The 22,539-nt window shown below is 41.0% G+C and overlaps 1 protein-coding gene across 15 annotated transcripts in view; it reads right to left on the bottom strand.

Moving 5' to 3' along the window:
• Positions 1 to 22,539, bottom strand: part of LOC141946183 (poly(rC)-binding protein 3-like) — a 547,598-nt gene that overhangs the window by 148,058 nt on the left and 377,001 nt on the right. The window contains exon 1 of one of the 15 annotated variants that reach the window (XM_074875633.1): positions 11,428 to 11,501. The exons of 12 other annotated variants lie outside the window; for them this stretch is intronic. The gene's annotated coding sequence lies outside the window, so the exon portion shown is untranslated. Of the gene's footprint in view, positions 1 to 10,445; positions 10,640 to 10,841; positions 11,031 to 11,427; positions 11,502 to 22,539 lie in introns of those variants that run through there. 2 more of the 15 variants (XM_074875622.1, XM_074875641.1) reach the window with 2 other exon arrangements.

Genomic DNA, 22,539 nt, shown 5'->3' with positions numbered 1-22,539 from the left:
CTGGTATCAGAAGTATTGGGGCTGAGACAGTTTTGAACAGGAAAAAAAAAAGTCTGCCTAGAATATGATCTTTTAGGTATTTCACTGCTGAATGTTCCAAGTGGTTGAAATGAATACACACAAGTTTTGGAAAGTCCATACTCCTACTGAAGTGGTGGCGGACACAATACAACAGGCATTATGGTGTAGTGTTCCTATACCAATCACTAGACCTTTCCCATGTCATTAAAAAATAATATCTTCTCCTACAGATGTGGGAAAAAAAAAATCCACATACAAAGGTAAGCATTTTCTACCCAAACATATTGCAAAGACTTTCACTCTCCCTTTCTAGTCTCATGAACATACCACTCTCACTCTCCCTTTCCACTGGTTCCATGACTGAGACAAGATATCTTTGCAAACCCATCTCTTTCTTCTTTTATGTTAACAGAAGTTGCCATCTAGGTTTAAAACTCAGAGGACCTTCAGAAGAGGGGAAGGAAAGACAGGAGAAATGGATGGGGGAAGAAGACAGAGCCTGTGAAAACAGTTTCCATGGATCTTAGAATCATAGAATCATTTAGGTTGGAAAAGACCCTTAAAATCATCAAGTCCAAACATTAACCTAACACTGCCAAGTCCACCACTAAACTGTATCCCTAAGCACCAAGTCTACATGTCTTTTAAATACCTCCAGGGATGGTGACTCAACCACTTCCCTGGGCAGCCTGTTCCAGTGCTTGATAATGCTTCCAGTGAAGAAACTTTTCCCAACATCCAATCTAAACCTTCCCTGAAGCAACTTGAAGTCATTTCCTCTTGTCCTATCGCTCGTTACTTGGGAAAAAGCTTGTATCTGATTCAGATACAAGCTGAAGCAGTATCACGCATCACTTTCACAACGAGATGCCATCTTGCAGCTCAAGTCAACAAAAGCGCCTGGAAACATCTTTGTGTCAAAGATGGATGTTCCTGGGATGTAGGAGCACAGGGGATCCTAAGAGACTTTGGGGATTAGACAGAAACCTGTTCTCATCCTACTGCTCCAACAGAATAACCGAGGAGAAATCTGTCAGGAGCTCTGTGGACATCTCCTCCTCCTCAATGCCCTCCCTGAATGTTACCATAGAACAGGGCTACCTACAGCTCAGCTTTTTATCCCATTTGATCTTCTGCACACATGTTAAAATTGAGGATAACCTTCACAGTCTGTCTCAAAGAATTAAGGCAGCAAATGAGTGGAATATGTAAAAACAGGTGTTTCAATTTGCAAAAACTAACCAGGTAAACTGTATTAAAACATGGCTACAGTTACAAGTCTAAGATCATCATTAGCTAAGAATGCAGATCAACAGCACTTCGGATTGACGAAAAAGTAAAATAGAAGATATTTATGGCTCAGAATCCCCTCTAATACCATTTTTGTCACAAAGTCACTATGTGCATATATACAAGCTACAGATATGTACATAAATTAGATGCCCAGTGCTTGCACAAAACTACTTTGACAAAATATTAATGAGCAACATTATTAAGTTAAAATATAGATGAACTCCATACTTTGTTGATTACACATCAGAAATAAAAAAAGAGATTTATTTGAACAAACACAGTTCAATAAGTCCTTTTCATGAATGAGAAGCGTGAAGGCAAGAGAGACTGTTACAAGCAGCAGTTATTCGAAGCTTCAGACATGAAAGCTAGTTTTACAACATGAGCTATAAACCCTTTTTTGTTTATTACTATAGCCTACCCATTTGACATCTACCCTAATAAATGGTTCTCAATGAAAAGCACGCAAGTACACACCATTTTCTCTGGCTTTCCCCAGAGTATTGAGGTTCATTAGACAGATCATCAGCTTTCTGCAAGAGATGTCTGCATAGTTTTCAAGTTTTGACTAATAATCTCTTGAAATAAGGTTTGCAGCAGAAGACGTGCTGAGCCAAAGTCATCACTAGTCTGAATTTGTGAGGATGTGATTTTTTTTTTTTTTTAAGATGACTTTGCCTTCCATTTTAGACATATTTGCAGGTCCAAAGTGGTTTTATTCTGTAGATATCCATACCCCCCCCCCCCCCAAAGCAATTACTATCAAGAAAATAAAAGTATCAATCCAGAACTATTTCTACTGAGATGTTTCTGTGACTATTCCCAGCAGCAGACTTGTTTCTCAGAATTTTCTCAGAAAGCAGAGATAACAATGCAAATTAATTTTGCTTTAAACTTGGGCAAATATGTGCACAAATTTTACTTTTTTTGTCCAGATTCTATAAACAAAGGCATGTAAGAAATGTAGTGTAGTATGAACATGGAAATTTTCTTTAGAAAGTTGCCAGCCATGGTTTAAAGTGGCTAGTTAAGTTCCCAGTTAAGAGTTTAAAGTGAATATGAATTAGTATCTTTGAAATCAAACCTAGCCAAGAAAGGATTTTGTAACATCTACTGAACTCCACATAAGATAATCCCCAATACAAAAATATAAGTATCTGAAAAAATCTGAATTTCATTAGCAGCATAGGAACTAGAAATGAAACACATTTTAGGTGCATCTGCAATCTTTTACACTTGTCCAGTATATTTTAAGGATATTATTTAGAAATACATTTCTTTATCTGTCAACTCAGCCATATTCTCATTGAGAGCATCAGATCTGGATATATTTTTAAGTATGATCTCAGAGGTACACAGAGCTGAAATGAAGGTGACATTTTATTAGTCACCATAGGCAACCCTAGTTCTGGCTACTTTCGTTATTATTTATCTCCCAATATATATATGATCTGCTGCTTTTAACTTTATTGACTAATAATAATATTCACTGGAGACTGGGTCTTTCCTGTCTAGTGATGGGAAAGCAGAGAGGTCACAAGGTAAAAGAAAACTCCATTTTCACAGGCATTTTAATGCATTGCTCCTAAGGGAATTCAAGTTGCTTTCGAAAGGTTTAGATATATATCGGTGGGCCCTTTACTCCTGAGTCAACTAAAAGCCCATCCATCTGTGCACAATCCAATGTAATAAAAGCACAGTAAAAAGGATAGTTTCTGTACACTTTTTTTCTAAAGCCTCGCTTGCATTTTATTGCCAACTCCACAGTAACTTCACACACCCAGTCAAAGTAAGATCAGGGTTGTTTCTTAACGGGAGGTACAACAGGCAAGAAAAGGTCACAGCACTGTGAGATTTCCTTTCAGACAATGAACAGGATTAGAAGTGAATATGTCCCAGTGAGCAGACTACCCTAAAACAAAACCCAGGGATGACAAGGCAAAGCTGAGGGTCCAAATCATGTGTCAGCAATCTCCTCCCAGCAAGTCTGGGGTTAAGAAGACTGGCGCGCATGTATATATACACACACATATACATGTAATCCACCACAAGTGGTGTTGATACATTTGCCCAAACTACAAAGTAAACAAAGCCCTCTAAAAGTTTAGCAAATCCAAATGTTAAGTCTACCTTTGTCAGAAGAAAACTAGTATCAGAAAATATGAGAATATCAAGATAGGTTGCCTACATGGCCATAACTCTACCTTTTATAACCTTTTCATTGAAACTGAAAACCAAGAGAGCAGGAAGGATGTTTCTGAGAAACCAGAAGGCATCATCCAACCACAGTGAAGTATGCTCACAGAACTGCAGAGAGATTGTATTGCCCACTGGCTATAAAGTACCACTCATCAGCTGACACCCAGCATCTGGCTATGGATGTGTCCCTACGCAGGCCCAACGTGCAGCAAAACAAATGAACTATCGTTTCATTCAGTCATGACAGTCTTAATGGCTGCAGAAGGAAAGTATTTGCATTTCTAGTGTTTAAGCTAATGCATTCTGCTCCACAGCCAGTACCAGGAAAAGGTACCCCTGAAGTTACCATGCCACAGCTGAAGATCAGTGTCTTCTTAAAGTATGCTTTTTAAGACACAGGTGAAATTACTCACAAACACTAGTATCTACCAATGAGAGGTTGAATATTATGATGTCACATATTAAGTTATGACATGATATGCCAACAGATTAATTGGTACTGAAGCTCCCAGAGATACACAGACAATTATGGTTCCTGTAAGCAAAGGGGAGCCCAACAGCAACACTGGTTATAAGTGTGGGAAAGAGTCACACCCAGCATGTGGTGGCCACAACAGACACCCCCAAGTGCAGATGTATTTCTGTCAGCATTGGAGGCTGTCTGGGGAGCTGGTCTAGTCAGTCACAGGAAAGTTCAGCTTCAGTAGGCTCCACCACCACAGCTCACATTGGAGCCTTTTGTCAGAGATGTATCATTCCTGCACAAACAACAGAAGCCTCCAAAATTTCAGAAGTACTTTAAAACACAGGGTCAGATTCAGAGTATCTTATCTGACACTACAGACACTGAAGGGACATTTGACTTAGTTACAAGCAAGGTTTAAGAGCTCTTAAAATTTTTACTCAGCCTCCTCTACCCCACCCTACTCCACAGAGGCATCATGGTATGCTCACACTACTTAATTAACAGTGACAGTCTTTCTGTTACCTGCCAGGCATCTGTGTTTGTGCAGTGTGAATACTGATGCGGGAAGGAGGGAGGGGGAAATGAAGTGTATCTCTTTCTCAGTGTCTGCCCCCAGCCCTTGCTCTTCCTGGAGAAATCTAACTTGTAACTTCTGATGTTCCCTACTACTCGATCAAAATCCAGCAATTTAAACATCTCTGAACTGAAAGGAGTTGAGACTCCAAACCTGATTCTCATCACTGTGAATGAAAACTCTGAATTTACATAGTGGAACAACAGTACATCTCTCCTATTTTCCTATTTGAAGGAACAAAATATTTTAATTTACTCTCATAGGTATAACATACATTAATAAAAAAGGCAAACAGCCTTCTTAATCACTTTGATCATATGTAAGCAAATCTCCCCCAGATCCAGGCAGCTTAGGGACTTTCAGTATTTAATCCAGTACTATATAGTAACTATTGAGCGGATTTACAGCATTTACAAAGGTTGTGTCTGCCCCCAATGTTTTCAAAGCCTTTTCATTTAAAATCTCTGCTGTCATTCTATAGAATGTTTAATGTTACAAAACAGCTAGCAAAATTTCCATTAGCTCTTCTGACTAGATGCTGGCACACAGCCATAATCATGCTAATGAGATCCTTGAGGTATGCACAGTTTTATTAATTAAATGAAATCACAGAAAAGTCATTTTATGGTCTTCAAAGCTCAGATTCTGTCCTTCTATTCATTTAAGTCAGCCTCAAATGCTGAACAGGTGCTTTATTGCCCACCAATGAGAAAATACAAGCCAACAGGGGTAAAGGTAATAGACCATCCTAAATACAGAACTAGATGGTGGGGACATTGCGTCAAGCCCTTCATTACCATGTAGCTACATCCAAAAGCATTGTTTTTCTGGGAGATGTACCCCTCTTTGCTGTTCTGCAGAGTGCTCTGCATCTGGGATGGTATTCTGCTTCCCTTGTTGCTACTGGGACAACCAGACTGTTCAATTTCACAAAATCCTCAGATTAGCACTAATATCTTATCCGTATTTGCTTACCAACAAACACATACCTATCTGTGTATAAAAGATGACATGAGCCTTTCTAGAGCTCCACTTGCTCTGTAGGCAGTTGCCAGACTTTTGCTGAGTGCCTGGGAGTGCGGTTCTGACACAGCCACCCCCTTTTTCTAATACTTGGCTGAACCTTCATAAAGCCTTGCTTTATGCATCAGTCAAGTACTTTGGTTTGGTTTTGTTGTTTTTTGTGGTGTGGATTTTTTTTTTTTATTTTAGTGAAAATATTCTTTGTTTCTTATTACAGACATGTCCCTAAACTAGTCTATAATTTTAGCCAAAATTTTTTCAGTAAACATACTGTGAATCTAACAGAAATAAAGCAGTACAGAACAAGGCAGAGAAGTGCAAACAGTGTTTTTCTAAACATTTTAATTGCCTTTTTAAAAATTATTTGAAATTGTTTGACTTATGTTTGTGAGGACAAAAAGAAATAAAACCAAAAAATTACACACTCAGGTTTTTCTCTGAAACATTTTGTAGAAGTTTGCAGGTGTACTGCAATAAATCCTACTAAGAAATGCTGCAGCGTCCTCCTCAAGCACTTGTATCAAGCCAGAGGCTGCCCGAGCAACTAGATTATGCTGAGAACAACAGTTGTAAAAACAGACTGGTTTTACTCCTTTTATAAAGTCTACTGGTTATTTATTCCATACTGTTACAGTCAAATCCTGCCACCAGTGCCCATGTCCTTCTCAGAAGAAGAGTCTGTTGAGGTCACTGGGCTGAGTCTTGACAGTCTTAATCACTGCTCAATGACTCCCAGCAGCGTTTAGTCTAGCTACTACGTCAAGCAAAGACCTCTGAGGGGGCAGGCGGAATGAGAAAGTTCACCAGACTCTAAATGACCATTACAGCTTTGGATAAACAAGGTCTGATCCAAGTGGGAGCCTGGTCTATAGAGGAACAGAATTTAAAACAAAAGCATACATTAACCCTCTTGGAAAAAAGATCCATTCATGTCAGTTCGCTTTTTTTTTTTTTTTTTTTAACTATAGATACCCCTTATATTTTAAATAACAATGACTTTCTGTACTAGTTGGTTTTTGTGTCTCTGTGCTGAAGATTTTCAGGGCTTGGAAAGCAAGTAAGATGCTGAACAGCGCGTATGTACACAAGATGACATCTTTGGCAGTGGACACAAAGGCTTCCGAATACGGGTGAGCGCAGCGAAGGGCCACCCGTGTGCGTCAGGGACGATGGGGCTGTCTGCTAGAAATCTGGCATACTGCTCAAATGGGAGTTTGTTAACCTGAACTTGATTTCTGTGCCTGATTAATGAATGTTAACATACAATTGCACTTGCTGAATATTTTCATAGCTTTATAACCACTTTATAGGAGCTTGGACCTATCATCAGCTCCCTCTTCCCTCCCCCTAGCTGATGGACACTACACTCCATAAAAACCACACACCCTTAAGACTAGGTGGATGTCTATTACAAAGATTTTCTGCTTGATTTTAATCCAGAAGAGCTGGCATTGAGCTGGCATTTTTTAATTAAAACCTCCTTCACTCAGTTCTTTTTTGTCTTGTGGAACATCTATCAATCAGGAGTCACCACAGAATGCACCCGGTGGCAGGAGGCTATTTTGTCCCCTCCCCCAACCCCAGACACTGACTTCCCCCCCCCCCCCCCCCCCCCCCCCCCCCCCCCGCCCCTGCAACTTCATTAACTAAATGCACTGAATAAACCTTAACATCCCAGCTAAATCCTATTGGTCCTGGATTTACTGCTTAATGCTAAAACCCAAGCGACCCATTTTTCTCCTGTTGATACTTCTATTGCTGATGGCAGCCAGCAGAAAAAAATACCCCACCTTAAAATATTTTAATGTAAGGATCAAAACCCAGAGAATTCATCACTCACTCTTTCTGCCGCTGCTCATGAACTTTATGTAAGCTCTACTCGGTGTGTCAAAGCTTCCCGTGCTTTTGTGCTTCACAGGCAACACAGCAAGTCTGTTGCTTAGCAAATGAATGCAACAAAACGCATCTGCTATTAAAAGTGCAACAAAGTCTCTTTTAAAGAAAAATATCTTACAAAGTTTATGAGAATAATTTTTTGTGCATTCTACAATCTCCAGTCATGATGATGTTATAAACATCAGAAGATGGAGACCCCACTAACTAAAAATCTTTGGGAAAGCCTAACAACGAGAGTAACAGTTTCAGTGCTACAGATTCAGTCTGAGTTCCTATCCTTATGTTTTGCTCTAAACTGTAATAGTTTGTCTTCCCAATTTCATGTACACAATACAAAAGGCTAAGGATTATTCACTACCCCCTTGCCTCCTGGCTGCCAACATTCCTGCTGCACCCCAGTTATAATTGCTGTACCTAATCTCACCTCGACTCAGCTGCTCAACGCTTCCTCCTTGGTCTGTGACGAGGAACGGGAATCCTGATGGTCACTTCCCAACTCTTGACTCTTTATTCCCAAAGCACCCAAACTGGGTTATCCATCCAGCTGCAAAGTCTCCCTATGGTAGCATTAAGGGCTTTGGCTCCTGACTGCTCCTGAGGCCACCAGCCTGCCTTTACTCTTTGCTCTAGCAGACCTCTGACCTCTCTGCCCCCCTCAAAACATCACTGCCATGACCACCATGTGTTTTGCCACAGCATCTGCCACTCCAGAACCCTTCCCTCCTGCAAAAACCTCTCTCACGCTCCTGCCACATGCACCTGTGGCTGTGGCCACGTCTCCCATTAGCTTTGCAAGCTTCTCCACAACTTTCTGCCGCAGTGATACACCCCTGCCCTATTGCAGGGTCCCTTTGCAGTTGTTCCTGCCCAGCTGCTCAGCCCCGGCCTCCCAGCCCTCCCGAGAAGGAGGGTCAGCTCACCCCTGCTCCCCCACATCCTGACCCACCGTCCCCCAGCACAGAGCACCATAAAGGGTGTGAACCATTGCACTTTGGCTAGGACAGCCCCTTGCCCTGCGATGGCTCTGTGGCAAAGAGCTTCATAGGCAGAAAACACAGCGCTCCCCTCACGGCTTGCAAAAGTCGCTAACCACATTTGCAGTAATCTGTCGGAGAAGGCTATTCTGGCTTGCTCTTGAGTATCCAACCAACACAGCAGTCTTCGGATTTGACTTATATTTTTAATACCACATTTCACTTTATATTAATATCAGACTTCGGTGCCCTACAATACTGAGGCCAGTTTCTGAGAAGAAGGGCTGCATCCTGAAACACCTACCCCATGCACACCCAGCCCTCTGCCTGGCAAATTCCCATGGCATTCGGAGGCTGAAAAGAAACAAGGAGCCTGGACATCTGGTAGAAATTCAGTTATCCCGAATAAAAATTGTATTTACAAAGAACCTAAAAGCAAATCTAATCTAACACTGAAGATACGCAGCACAGCTTACACATTATTAGTACAATGTCCATTACGAGAAGGCTTTCAAATAAAAGTGCTTTCTTACTGAGTGTGCATTTGCAGTAATGCATTTCTTACCAATACCACTAATGGAGCGTTCATCATATTTCTAGCTTCTCTGAAGTAACAAGAAAAATAAATTAAGCCATGTAAAAATAAAATGAATTTATCCGTATCGCTATGCATTATCATACTGCACACACTCTACAGATGTATTTAAATATGGTCCTCGAAGAAAGTAATGGCAACTGACTTCAATATTACAGAAATATTCAAACCAGCATAAACTGGAGACCAAAAGCAATAAGGAACGGAAACACTAAACCAGTTATATTCTTGAAGACTTATTTTTCAGTATGGACACATTTGGAAAGAATGGCATGGAAAGAAAGGGGGCAAGGTCTTTTATAAGAAACCAGCTACTTCAGATTGTAAGTAAAAATATTTTTGCTCACCTGATTATAAACCATTTTATTTTTATAAACTCTTGCCTGATTTTAGTATGGCCAATTCCAGGATTCCATTTTGAACCATGCTCAGTGATAGTTCATGAACTTTACGCCAGGCATCTTTGTAGGGATAAGCGGTTGACAAATGGATTACCAGCCGCTCAACTCCATTTTTTACTATTGTTCTACTTCTAAAACCGTATATAAAAAAACAAACAAGACCTACAGCTAGACTAGATGGTACGCACGCTTCTAACAGCATTTTTTTTTTTTGTTGACATTTGAGGATAGACATGCACAGCAATTTCCAGCTACGACTACATTTTGCCGTCTATAATCTACGCAAGAGCTGTTAAAATATGATTAGGTAATATGTGCTGAGTGTTTATTTTTCCAGTAGTACTAGTAGGGTTATCAGAAACACAAATAGAAGTTGTACACTAAACATAACCATGCGCAGTGAAATAGGACATTCTAGCAGATGTATCAAAGAGATTAAAGCATAGTTCTGGGTGTGTGGTAACAAAACTTCTTGCGTCTTTAAAAATAATAATATTATTAATAATAATTATAAAAAGGAGGCACGCAGTCCAGAGTCCTCTCTTATTACTGTTATCATAAAGCTATCATGTATTTTCTAACTTTTCTTTCAGAAACACAGACTTTAAAGTTTACTTTTTCCCCCATTGCACACCACCCAGAACTATGATACGATTGCTTACTTAGGCTGTTCACATCAGCAACTTAAAACCCCAAAAAAAGCCTCCAGAAACCTTAACAGATAAATGCAAGGAGGTAACTTCCAATGCCAATACACCCAAGTATATGGGACAATATTCCAACTCGGTTGCTTTTGACAGTGATGCTGGTTTATAGTACGCCAGAAACTTCTTAGCCTCCGCCTTTCTAATCCCTCCGCAGCCCCTGTGGTTTTCCTTGGCCTCTCCCCATTTCACGTTAAACTTGCAGGAAACTATTAACGGGAACAGAAGCACACACCAGCCTCCAGATGATATTATCGCGTTTGAACCCTGGAGCTGCCGACTCAGGCGGGGTCACTCACCCACGGGAAGCCCACACTTCCCCGCAGACTGTCCCCGACGCATATTTCAGCGCAGCTCGCTTGCGCGGGTGATAAAACCAGCCCCGTCTCCACGCAAACCACTTCCACAGCAACTTGTTGGTCTCAATCTTTTAACGACTTTGCCCACCGCAGCCTGTCCCGGGCAGGCAGAGGAGCGAAACTCAGCCCCTGAAGCACCCGCAAAAGCAGCGTGCTCGGCTCTTGCAAAGCTCAAAACAAAGCACCCCCCCCCACACACACCAACCCCCCGCGCGCAGCACCCCCTCCTCGGCCGCGCCGCAACCCCAGGGAGCAGGACCGGGGTCCTCCCTGCTGCACACCCCCCATCCCCCCGCCCCATCTGCTCGCGTCCCCGCGGGGGGCAGAGGTACCCACCTGCCGAGCGGGCCCCCAGCCCGGCCGGAGCCCCACGCCGCTCCCGTTCTCCCGTGGGGCGCGCAGCCGCCTCCCTCCGCGCCGCCCTGCGCGGGGCTGCCGACCGCGGCTCCCTCCGCGCCGCCCAGCCGCGGACCAGCGGCCCAGAGCCCCGAGCCCTACCACGGTGAAGCAAAGCTGGGCGGCTTTCCCCCCCCCCCCCCCTTTCCTCCCTTCTCCCCGTTTTTGCTCCCTTCCTCCCCTAGCTTAGCCCCTGGCAGATAAGCCCGAGTCAGCCAGAGTGTACTCGCAACACCCCCTCCACCAATCATTTCAATTAGTGCCACATGAGAGGAGCTTCTGCCCAAAATCTGCTTAAGAAAGGGCCAGAGGGCAGGGCAATCTCCTTTGCTCAACAATGACCAGAAGCTGCTATAAATATCCAAACAAAAGCACTGTCAAGGCCAGGAATGTCACATCCTAATGTGATAAAAATTGTAAAGATCCCATGTATACCAGAAGTACAAAGGAGGAAAAATAATTTTTAAAAAGAGACAAAGATTAAAAGCAGTCACCGCCTTCCTACCCTCTCTCCCCGATACGTAACCTTGTAATATGTTATCAAAGATGTATATTTCTGGGTGCCAAGCTATAATGTTTTCGAGGTTCCGAGTGGCTCGCTCACAATCCCTTTGTGACAGCTGCGCGCTAATATTTATAGGTACCCCAGTCTATGCATCTTATATAACCAAGTACAGTGACCAGGGCTGGTCAGAGGTAGCCTCCAACCCCCCAGATACTTTGCATCACACAAACAGTAGAAGCAATGGCTTCTCTAAATTAAAACATTAACAACAGGTTCCTGATATGCCAATAAGTAAATCAGTACATTAATACAGACTCGGGCGCATTTGTATCAAAACTGGGGGATTTAATCTAATTTGATTTACGCACATTTTACACCAGCATACTCCAGAACTGTGAGGAGAAACTCCAGCCTGAGGCTTTTAACTATATAGTGAGTTAGAGCTGAAAACTAACCAAAAAACCTGCAAAACACCCTTGATCAAGCAGAGTGCCTCCACCTGCAGTGCCCGATCCTAGAGCTTGTGCACCACTTTGCAAACCTCCAGTTCGCACCGTGCAAGTAGCTGGACGCTGCCTGCTCTGGCATGAGGAGGACTGGGTGAAGACTGGAGTGGTTTCGGTCCCGTTTGACTGCTTGTAAACTCTGCAATGCCTTTGAAATAGTAATTTCCAGTCTGTTGATGGCGGGATGACAACAGCTAGGTTCATCTGAGGGGAAGCCAATAGTCACAGTCACCTAATTCCCCCCACAGACATTCCCAAATGTTATCATTGCAAAGGGAGGGCACTCAGCTGATGTCCCTCCAACTCTCAATGTTTATGTACAAATCTATGTAAAAGTAGTTAATCCTATTGACTAACCTCATGATCTTTTTGAACTGAGATAAAAGCCGCCTGAAATTATCCCTGTGTTTCCTCTGTTCGGTTTCCACCAACTCAACAATAAACTTCTATTCTACACAAATAAATGTTATTTTTTCCATTTCATTCCCATGCCCTCCTCTGATCATACTTGTTTGTCCTGCTGCAGTGAACACTGCTTTCTCATACTAAACCCATTCACATACAGGCTTATCCTGAAAGCACTCTTATCCTCAAAGGATGTCCAGAGATGGGGTTTGCTGGTTTATTAATTCCCTGAATTTAAGCATGTGCCCTACATAACAAAGCGTGTACTTTTGGAAGATCATTTGAAGAAACGTATTTAAAAGAGAGAATATTTAAGTGAAGCCTATGCAAAACCCTAGTCCAAAAATCACGTGCACAGGCTTGCAAGAACAAAACCGCCCGCAAGATTTCCAGACTTCCTAGTTTTAGCAGGGATAGAAATATTCTTTTTTTCAACAAAGAGCTTTCAGTAACCCAGAGTGCACAGATGCAGAACAATAGCACCAACTCAAACAATACAGACTAAGCATTGTTGGGGCCAAAGCCGCGAGCCCACGGGCTGACAAAGCCCTTCCTGAGGATGCGGGAGAGCGAAGCAGAGACCCCTGTCCTGGCATAGGCAGGGTGGAGGTCCATGTAGCCCAGCCCAGCAGCCAGAGGTACCGCGGGACGTCCAGTTGTATTTGCAAGGTATTGCAATATAGCTAATAAACCCTGCCAGTTCCACCTGCTGATCTTCACATAGGATCCTGATTTTACTTCAAGCAAGGCCAAGCTGGGTGTCCGCAGCAGCAGTACAGACATGATTTGCATTGCAAAGGAGTGGACAGAACCTTCACTGAAGGAAAAAAAAATAATCCTCCACAACAAAAACCCCTCCAGGTAAGCAGTAAAAGATTTTTAGAATAATGAGCTTACCTGGGAAAAACATGACCTATGACTTAGACAGCTGCATAGTTGTAACTGAGTAACAAGACAGCAAAAATAAGTCACAAAAATAAGTCACTACTGAGTGAAATGCAAGATTGTGTGCATGGTATAAAAATCTAGACAGCCTGGCAGATGAATAAATTGGTGGAACTGAGCCACGGATGCCAGAAGTGAAAGAAAAGTATCCTTCTCTCTGAATTTTGTGTGGGTTTTGTATCGTTCACTTCCTGGATCAGCTATTATTACAGAGTTCAAAGAGGAAGAAAAAGGTTATAAAAATAAACAATATTTTCTCATTTTGCCAAGAGGCCCTGTTAGACTTGATCTGTCTTGACCTGGTCCTCATTGTTTTGCATGCTGGTTTCTTACACCAGCTTTTCCAACCTATGTATAGAAATGGTGGAGGAATCTTGCAACCTCCCTTAAGGATGCTGAAAATGTAACATGAGAAAAACTGCATGTATGGAAATATGCCTCAGAAGGGCTCTCCTTTGTAAGCTTGAAAGTATTCAAAATGCCATTTGCTTTACAGATCAAAATGCTGTATTTGATGATAAATCTAAGAGACAGATGACAGAAATCTCCATGAGCGATGTCCCAAAAATAAAATGTATAAAGAAAAGGTACTGTTTAGTTTGTAAACAATTTAGTATATATTTGCAATTTTAAACTGTTTATAAAATATTCCACCAACAGAACAGGGTAAGACTTCTTGGTTTATAGAAAATTATGACTATTACCTGGAAGTGCTTTAAGTTAACTCATTATGGAAATGGAAACCTGGATCAGATACATTGGCTCCTCATGTTTCACATAATTTCCTGGAGAAGCAAGCCTATATATGGAAACCTATCCTCAAGCAGTGGTTGCAGTTTTCCCTTAAACACTGTTTTGTTTGATAAGTGAAAACTGACAACACCACCAAATCATCTAGTATTAGTGTTCTTTTCTTTTACATGTCCCTACCCTTGGAAAAAAAATAATAATGGATTATGCTATTTCTTTGTCTGAATAAAATGTTGCAGTTCCGGAGATAAAGACATATTCAGCTGAGCAATTAAATAGCTAAATAAATGAATCAGCAGAGCAGAAGTGACAGATTTAATTACTGCTTAGAGCTAGGAAGGGGAACTAATTATGGGGTTCATGAACCAAATGCCATTCTTCTCCTTAAGCATGTGCTTCGATGCTTCTGGATCAAGCTCTGCAAATACAGTAGCACCACGCACCAGATTTAAAAAAAAAAAGGAAAAAAAAAAGATATCCAAAATTTGGAAATAAAGTCTAATCTTTGAAGAAAGAATAGTCAATACTCTGTTTTAAAAGCCCATGTTCAGTTGACTTGATACCATTAGTTAAAGGAACGAACTTTAAGATAGATAAGCACTAAAAATGTCGTTCTCCAAAAAATAAAAGCACAATGAAGTTCACTGGATGTGAATAAACCAAAGATTGCAACAGAAAGCTGTGGTAATTGAGGCATAAAGCATATAGCTGTATCAAGTGATTAGGAGCCCTATTCATCAGAAAGTATCTGTAGCTGGGAAGCCTGAGAAAGCTGTTGATCCTAGCTCTCTTCTGCTTTGGTCAGTCCACCACAGCAAGCAATACAGTTCAGAAAGATGCTTTTGTGGCCACCAACTGCAAAGCCACTAGTAGTGGAAAAAACTGCTCCTCAGTTTCTGCCTTCTGTCCCATTTCTCTACTTTGCATTTACTTTACCATCCTAAATTTATTCTTGTTTGATAAGACCATCAATGCTAATTATTTGAGCTTCACATCAAAATCATGAGTCTTGCAGTATAATCCCACAAATACAGAACTCTTCCCCTCATTAGTGGGAGGTAGAAAGAGGAAAAAACCCCACATGTACCACATTTGAATCACATTGCTCAATGAATTGCATAATTTTGGCAAGGTTATGGCTATCTTCTACAGATGAAAAGAGACAGGGAAAAGAAAAAAGAAAAGAAAGAAAAAAGAAAAGAAAGAAAAAAAAGAAAAGAAAAGAAAAGAAAAGAAAAGAAAAGAAAAGAAAAGAAAAGAAAAGAAAAGAAAAGAAAAGAAAAGAAAAGAAAAGAAAAGAAAAGAAAAGAAAAGAAAAGAAAAGAAAAGAAAAGAAGAAAAGAAAAGAAAAGAAAAGAAAAGAAAAGAAAAGAAAAGAAAGACAAAGCACCAAGCTTTTTTTTTTTTTTTATAAAAATAATTAGTGGAGGTAAAAGAGAAGTCTTAGCCAGTGTTTTTCTAAAATTAAAATCTCACTGTGATGTTTTAACATAAGTTTAAAAATCAACATCTTTTCCTCTTTTCCTAAAAATACTGTGAAGAAAAAGATAAATAATTCTGCACTGCTGATCTCATACACCATTCTGAAAAACAATCAGACCTTCTACTCCACTGACTGAAAATTTTTTAAAAGTTGAACATGATGCAAACAATAAAACATCTTATGGCTGGGAAAGATTTAAATCCATGCCAGCTATAGCCATGTTCTCCTTCCACACCATCAGTAATTTTGTCAGAATGAAAATAATTGTGTCCAAACCCAGAGATATAGGCTGATCCCTGGGAAAGCTCACTGGACAATCACAAATGCCATCGTCATCCAAGATTACAACATCAGCTCTGCTTGGTGGAAATTCTATTCTCTGAAGGCAGCCAAAACCAAGGTCTATTGCATCAATAAAGTCCAAAATTAACCCTATCTTGAAAATCAGTATCTGGGCTTCTGTATCAAGGGAGACTGTATCTGCAGGGAACCAGGATCCCTGTACATCCAAGATAAGGTAAAAACAGGATTTTTTTTTTTTTTTTTTTTTTTTTTTTTTAAATAGAATTATGGTATAGCTGTATAAAAGTGACATTCCTTGCCTGGAATTCCAGTGCAGTTAGATCAGAAGAAAATGCACTTTGTACACAGCAAAGCAAATAGGAGCTGATCTTCAAAAAAGACACTATATTTGAAACATTATGTACAAGTTGCATTAGCACTCACACCATATGAATTTTACAGCATCTGTTATCCATGTTAATAAAGTCTGATGTCTATAGAAAGTCATTAAGATACCAGTGATCATGAACCTTGCGGAACACATGCACAATTGATATCTCATAATAGAGATATTTTAATTGTATAAATAACCTCAGTGGAGCATGAGGAGTTGAAAAGGATCCCTTGGGCAGGGGCAGCTTGTCAGCAGACTGCCGAAGGACAAAGGGAGAATATACTCTTGGTGCACAACGCTTCTGATCTCGGGAGGCAACATCAGCTGTATCTATCTGATAGTCCCTGCCAGGCTCACATGGAAATGACCATTTAAGTACCTGAGGTGTCCATCTCAAGACAAGACATGATCTGCATTTGCATTTGCATCCAAAAGCACAGCCCCAGAGGAAGACAGGGCATTTGGAAGTGGAATTCATGCAGAAGTGAGCTTGCCACCTGGGAGGAAGGCTGACCCTATGAATTCACCATCCTTTGCTCTCACTGCAGGGCTATGCAAAAGAAATCCCTCATAGGATATTTGAAACAGGAGTCATAGTTAAATATAGACCAGAAGCAAATTTGTCATTGTTTTATTTATACCCTTTTACTCTCAAACTTGCACTTGGATGTTTGCCCTTAAGTCTTGCTTAACATATTGTAGTGTTTCACCACATAGCCAGTCTGGTGCAGTGGAGAGACAAGATGAAACACAGTGAAACCAGTAGATCCTCAGTAGAAAACAAAGAAGGGTGCACAGGGTGTCTTGAGACATAAGTGTCTCCGCTGGCAGGATCATAGAAGCCCAGAGCTGGCAAGTATTTCCTTCCTATTTTCAAAGGGTTGCTGGGTGATGGAAGAGAAGGGAGGACTTTACTAGCAGGGAAAAGATTAGCCCTAACAGGCATGAAGTAACTCCTCTCCTGCAAGAAGCAGAGGGCAAAGCAATACTCCACAGTTCTGGGTGAGCCCTGGATTTTCAAACAGGCTCCAACACCATATTTGGTTGTTACAGAGAAGGTAGAAGGTAATTTTTCACTGCCATGGGGAGCATGCCACTTTATCAAAGCTACTCTTGGGTAAGTTTGCTTGCAATGATTTACAAAAGAGGTGACTAAGTATGCCAGTGGGTGTAAGAGGAGTTGCTAGTTGACCCGTACAAAGAAGAAATTACTGTGTTTTTTGTATGAAGTGTAAATAACATTTATACACTACTAATCACAGAGCTAAAAATAATTTAAAATCACCCACCATTTTCTTCTTTTAAAACTCATAGAAGCGATTTTTTTGAGTGTCCTATTTCATTTCCTAATAGTTCATCAAAGACTAGAAGCAAACATCCAGTCTTCACTGAGGACTAACATAAAAAACAAGCTTCTTGACAATAATGACAACTGAAATAACGGGAGCCACTGTCCAAATCAAAAGCTGAAGTAGGCATCCAGCCATGATGCCCAAAGGGTTTTCATTGAGAAGGACAAGGATGCCTGCATACAAACGTCAGAGCTTGGTTACTGTTGGAATAAGATGTATCAGAGAAAAAACAGAAATATGGCAGAAACAGGGGGATCAAGGAAGCATGTGAACTGGCTAGAGGTCAGTCCTTGAAGACTGAGCCTGAGCAAAACTCAGAGAAAGTTCCTCCTTTCTCCTAGTGCAGTGGCACACCAAAGAGGAACCAGCCATAAGGAATATGAAATAAGGAGTCAGAAATCTGATCCTCACAAGCCTCGCAATAGAACTCTTGGCCTAATACAGATGACAAAAAGGGGGATTATAATATGGCTCACTGTGACACTTTTGAACAATTAGAATAAAAAGCTTTCTTGATTTGTAAAAACAGAGAAGCAGTTATGTGTGGCAATTGAGGCACAGACTCTCCTTGAGAGTCCAGAAGGAAAAAGAGAGTTTATTGTTACAATGGTACATACTTATGCTCTCGGATGCTGTCGGTAAAGCTCTTACTTCATAGTTAACAAATCAGCAATTAGACAGCTATCTACCTTTTCTCCTATCAGCATAAGACCACTCTAACACGCGCTGTGCAGATCAATCACCTTCTTATTCACACACTGTTCTCGCGGCAGTAACTTCTCACAGTTCAGTACTTTTCCACAGTTCAGTGTTGCAGCTGTCCGTTGTTTTTCCCTGCCACCTTGGCACAACTCAGCAGTTTCTTATCTTTCTTCCAAGGCCTGTTTTTCATCAAAGCCTAGCTATTTCTCAGAGGCTGTGCAAGGCTGACAGGCCAATGTCTCCCATAGTTATGTTGTAAAATTCTGTCACTTTGTAAAACACTGGCTGCAACATGAGGGAATATCACAAGCATAGGATGGACCAAGAGAACAATTCACAGATCCAAAGAAATAGTTCAATTCCATCACTTAAGGTCTGAGGTTTGCCAGCTTGAAGGAACAAAGCTCTAGAAAACAAAAGTTTGTCAGACAGTTGTGGAACAGACTTGGGAAGTTCCACTTCTAGACTGAATTTGGCTACTGAATTTGTAATTTCTGGAAATGCCTGTGGCAGAAGGTGTAGAAATACCAACCCAAAAATCTCCAAAACACAGGGAAGTTGGAAAGTCGAAACTGAACCACCTTTCTGGTTCAAACCTCAAATGTAGACAGTGATGGCAGAATATCCATCTATCCATCCTGAATGAATGAATGAAAATTGTTTTTAACACAAACCTGTTGAATTCACAACAAAGAACCTGGGGTAGGAAAAGGAGAAACTCAGATAGCCAGGAGTGGAGAATGAAATGCTGATAATATCATCTGCATTTTGGAACGAGTAGCATGGTACATACAACATTGAGACCAAGGACGCTCCCTGAATTTCTAAATATAAGTAATGCCATGATTATTCCTCATTTAAGACTATAAACATTTTGCATGCCTTTTATTCTAGAGCCAACACAAGACTTTTCAACAGCTCAGACAAAATTGACAGTCAGTCCTCCTAAAATAACAGATGGGACAGGGCCACCCCTGCCTGCTGCAGAAAAGTGGGGAATTGCAATGGAGAGATCTAGAGGATCCATGCTGCTAATCTGGCTGCCTCCAGGGACTGATACCAGTCAGCTATCACAGCTGCTGGCACTGGGCATTCTACCAATAGTTTCCACTCCTACTTTAGGGACAGCAGCAGTTTCAGACAACCTGTTTTTCCCTGTCCTAATATGGACAAAATGGGGGGGGGGGGGGGGGGAGGGGGGGAGGGGGGGGCGGGGAGGGGGGATGTGGTGTGGTGTGGTGTGGTGTGGTGTGTGTGTGGATGTTAAGGGACATGCACTTTGTCTTCCCAGCAGCCTGCTACCTTAGGCAATTTCTGCTTTGCCTGTGCTCACAGCAAGTCCAGTTTGCTGCTGGAAGCTAAGGACTCAATTTAACTTTGCTGCTTCTGCATTCTCAGAAGAGTCAGCAAAGACTACGTTCACCAATGTCATCTTATAATTCTTCTGAGAGACAGGGGCCTTGACCTTAAATGTATGAAATCCACCTTGTGTCAGTCTTAATTCCATCTCCAGGGACATCAGTATAGAATCATTCTCAAAAAAGCAAACAGTTCATCTCTAATGATCAAGAACTTTTTAATATGCTGTCCGTATTGCGCTCTTCAAGATCCTTACAAAAGAGTTTGAGTGCAGTGAAATTCTTAATATAAAAGGCTACTGTGAGATATTTCAATATGCTGGTGCATCATAAGAGTGTGCCAGGGTAGAGCTTGACTAGTTTGATCAGGAAACTACTGAAGAGCCGTAGAGTAAATAATAGATTTAAAACCGGGAACAGCTTTGAAGTGTGTATTGGCGGTTGCTCATTGTACAGTTTCATCAGAACATGTGTTGCATCGATATTGGCAGATAACACTCAAATTTCAGTAAATATTAGTGTTTCAAGCTAGAGTTATTAAAGCCTTATGCAGGTATATTTGTTACAGATTTTCTGTCAGATTATACGATTGTTGGCCAAGTTCACGATCATAGCAACAACCAGAAAAAAATACAGAACAATAATTTTCTTTAACATAAAATCATACCTTGCAATACGATAATGACATTTTATATCCAGCTTCATATCCTACTTCATTCCATTATTTTTTTAAAATGTCTGAAACTTTACTGAGGGACAAATACTTAGTGATGCTCATTAACTTCAGACCCCTTCTCCACCTGCAGATTTCCACTGCAACCTCTTGAGATTCACTTTGTCTTTCAGTACGTTAGCTCCACAGACATAAAACAATAACCTTATCCTACCTCACAGAGCTGCTATTAACACAGCCCATTTAGATTCTGGAGCATTGCAGTGCTATGGGAGAAAAATGGTTTATCTACATACCATGTTGTGTGTACATTTTCTACTGAGCTTTTTTAAAAAAAAAAAAAATCTAAATTTGCCTCTTGAATATTTGTTTTTTCATTTTCTTTTCTGACTTCCATCACTTTGTTTTGCTTTGTACTGTGTTATATATCCTGGTACAGTCTTCTTCCTTCAGTCACTTTTCTGTGTCATATAACTATGATGAGGTTTCTCTCTGTACTCATTTTCTCCACCACTGCATTCTTCTTATTTCTTCTATATTGGCAGGCTCTCTAGATTGAGAATAGATAATTATTCCCAAATTTATTACATATTTGTATCTCCTTTCTTATTGCTGAGCCTTTCTTTCCCTGTCTGTATACCATCCTGCTTCCCCTCCTGAAAGAATTTTCTCCCTTTACAGGGGCAGAGGAGAGCCCTGCACCAGCAAGCATTCATTGATGAGGAGGTAGGGAAATTAGAAAGTGTGACTGGTCAGGGAGCTTTTATTCCGGACACATATAGGTCTTTAGCTATGTGTAAAATACGTCAATGAAAGAGATAATGAGTGCTTCGGGGTAGGGATGGTATCTGCCTGAAACAAGCATTTCTCCAAGGCTCAGTGCAAAAAAGCTGCTAACCTTACAGAGGCCTTAGAGTTGCTACAGCTCAAACCACAGGAGGCTTTACAGGTTAAATCTTACATCTTGGATTCAGTTGGGAAACAAAATCAAAGCTGCTGCATGCTACAAAACACATGGTTTATGGGCTGATCGCAGCCCAGGTGCTGATGTTTCCCACCTGCTTATGCCCTTGTCCTGTGCAGTGGACTTTCAAAAAGTGCAAGTCAGAAGCAACCATTGCTCTCATCTACCTTGATTTTACTCATTTGGAGCATCTAGATCTATCAGAAAAAGAAGTTAAAAGTCTCATTGTTAAGCCTAGTTAAAAAACGATTGTTATGACTGCAACTCCAACTTGGCCTTTCAAAGAAGAACCCAGAATTCAGCAGAACTCCTACAGTAAGAATAGATATGTTATTTATATGTATAGTGATATTAATTTTTATATTAACTTCCCTTTCAGGGGTGGTAAGTGTATTTTTAAAGTTTGATAATTTCTCATTTCCAAAAGGTAAGATATATCCTCCCTGCATATCTGGAGAAATGTCAAAGTTGGCAATACATCGCTGGAAAGCCTTATCTTGTTAGGGCTCCAAACAGACCCATTATTTTTGTGCAGAGCAGCAGGCTCAGGGAGAAATCAGCACCTCTCCTTCTGGAGTTGCCCATGAACAAAAGCTCGCAGGACTCAATCTTCCTAGGCACTGATATAACCTGGTACCATACTTTGCTGCTTCAGGGTGCAGTGCTCAGCCACTGCCAGGACATACCCAAGAATCACATCTGTATACACCTGTATGTTTACAAGAGAAGGAACCTGCCATTTGGAGTCTGCTGGTGAGGGGGGAAATCTGGGCAGCTGCCCATGGATGAAATTTGCCTTTACTTTGGGGGATCTGCTCACTATTCAAATCCCATCAAAGCAGCTGGAAGCTCTGCTGTCTGAGACTTCCTCACTTTTGAGGCAGGACATACAGACACACACACGTGTATATCTATATCAAAACCTCTGTCTATATCTGCATATAATCTTCAGAAAACACACTATTTCATAATTTCAGAATATTCCTAGGACTCATCCCACTGAACTGTAGTGCAAGCTGCACTGAAACCTTTAATATTTCAGAGGTGATTATTTTGGTATGATCACTTTTTTCATTTGTGTGTGTAAATTTTCCCAACCTGTTCTTTCCTCCTTCTACTCTTTCTCTTTTATCCATTTATGCATGCTCACACCAACTCTTTCTTCCTCTATTCATTTTTGCAAATGGTTTCCCTTTGATGTTTTTCCCCATGGTTTGAATTTTATGAGCATTCCCTTCATGTTTTAGTGCCTTTTCTGAGGGGACACAAAAGAGAGAAAGCAACTCAGAAAAAGAACAATAATTACTTTATAACTTAAC

The sequence above is a fragment of the Strix uralensis genome, chromosome 1 (assembly GCF_047716275.1).
Source record: "Strix uralensis isolate ZFMK-TIS-50842 chromosome 1, bStrUra1, whole genome shotgun sequence".
Lineage (NCBI taxonomy): Eukaryota > Metazoa > Chordata > Aves > Strigiformes > Strigidae > Strix > Strix uralensis.
The sequence above is the reverse complement of the archived record's forward strand: the minus strand, read 5'-3'. Positions and strand labels throughout refer to the sequence as shown.